The sequence below is a fragment of the Neophocaena asiaeorientalis genome, unplaced genomic scaffold (assembly GCF_003031525.2).
Source record: "Neophocaena asiaeorientalis asiaeorientalis breed wild unplaced genomic scaffold, Neophocaena_asiaeorientalis_V1.1 scaffold78, whole genome shotgun sequence".
NCBI classification, from domain to species: Eukaryota; Metazoa; Chordata; class Mammalia; order Artiodactyla; family Phocoenidae; genus Neophocaena; species Neophocaena asiaeorientalis.
In genome coordinates this window covers 18,876,817-18,878,333 of record NW_020175018.1, presented here as the reverse complement: position 1 = coordinate 18,878,333, position 1,517 = coordinate 18,876,817, and the positions used below count along the sequence as shown (strand labels likewise).

The window sequence follows — 1,517 nt, the reverse complement described above, 5'->3', positions numbered from 1 at the left end:
TAATTATGTTTTAAAATATCATCCGGGTTGTTTTTCCTGTGCTCCCTGAGCCCCTGGGTAATTCCGGGTTTGCAAGATGCTGGCGGCTCTCTGCTGATCTGCCCCCACCCACTGCCAGCGTTCCCCAAACATGCCAGGTGGGAAATGCTGCCCGAACCCCCCGAGCGGCCACCCTTCGGACTTCTGCCCTGAGCTGTGCTGCAGCCTCGCCCAGGGCTGGGCTGATTCAGGAAAACTCCCCCCTTTGAACTGGATCTGGCCGCCGCCAGGCCGAAGGCACCGCGTGCCACCCTCACCCTGTGGGTACTGACAGGTGCCTCCCTAGGAACGGCTGAGCCCTGAGGGGACAGGGGGAGGGGTGGCCTGGGGGTCCCCTGGTGGGGACTGGGGCTGATTCCGGAGCGGGTGATTCCAGACCCAGGCCGGGTGGGCTCGAGCAACAGGTGGGTCCTCAACCCATCCTCGGGGCTGGAACTGACCATCCTGCCTTCTCCCGCGGGACTCGCCCTGTGGCTTGGGGGGTGCTGGCCCTTCAGGGACTGGGCAGCCCTGACCTTTCCCCCACAAGAGCTTGGTGCAGAGATAACTAGGGGCTAATCCGTGCTCACGCTGTGCCAGGTCTGGGGCTTGGGCACCCTTCCTTGCCAGCCTCCCACTCCTGAAGGGCTTCCAGGTCCTTCTCCCAGCCCCACCTGGCCTCCCCCAGACTTAGGTGCCTCTGCTGAATTTCCCTGTGACCCCAAAGGGGTGTCACAGTGCAGAGGGGATGGGACACTGGCCAGCCCAAGGGGCTGCCTCTGACCATCTTGGAGTGGCCTCGGGACCTCCGCAACAGGCTCTGCCAATCAGCCCCTGCCCTGAGGCTGCTGGAGGAGAGCTTCCAGCACAGCCTTGCCCTCTGGGTGTCTGAGCCCTGGGAGGTTTTACGAGCCGCGCTCCCGCCGTCCTCAGCAAGGAAAACCCAGCCCCGGGTGGCCATCAGAGCAGCCCGGAGCCTCTCCAGCCTGCAGACCCTGCCTGGGTGCCCGCGTGACGGGTGGGTGCCCGGGGGACGGGCCCTGGGGCCTTCACCTGCAGGCCTTGCTGCTCAGCCAGGTGTGTGGCGTGGGCCCGCCCTGGAGCAGCTGTGATTTCTCAACGACGACAGCTGCCGGGAGCAGGTGGCCCTCCCAGGAGTGACCCAGGATTGCCATGTGCTGGGGACACAGAGGAGGGAGGCCGTGCCCCTGCCCTGTGTCTGGCCAGTGAGTGCGGGCCGCAGGGTGAGGAGTGCTGGACGGGTGGCCGTGTGTGAGCCTGAACGGGGAGGCCGGCGTGCGGTAGAGCCCGGCCGGGTACAGGCCTCCAGCCGACCGTGCAGTGGGGGCCGGGCATGTGATGGTGCCTGGGTTGCTGGCGCCAGGCAGGAAAATGAGGAGGGGACGGGGGGAAGGCGCAGGGCAGGAAGTGGGGGCCTGCTTGTAGGGTCTTGGGGCGCCGAGCCTGGTGAGGTGGGGTCCTGCCCACCATGGGGGCCT

The 1,517-nt window shown here is 66.4% G+C and overlaps 1 protein-coding gene across 1 annotated transcript in view; it reads left to right on the top strand.

Moving 5' to 3' along the window:
• Positions 1–1,517, top strand: part of NACC2 (NACC family member 2) — a 29,769-nt gene that overhangs the window by 21,048 nt on the left and 7,204 nt on the right.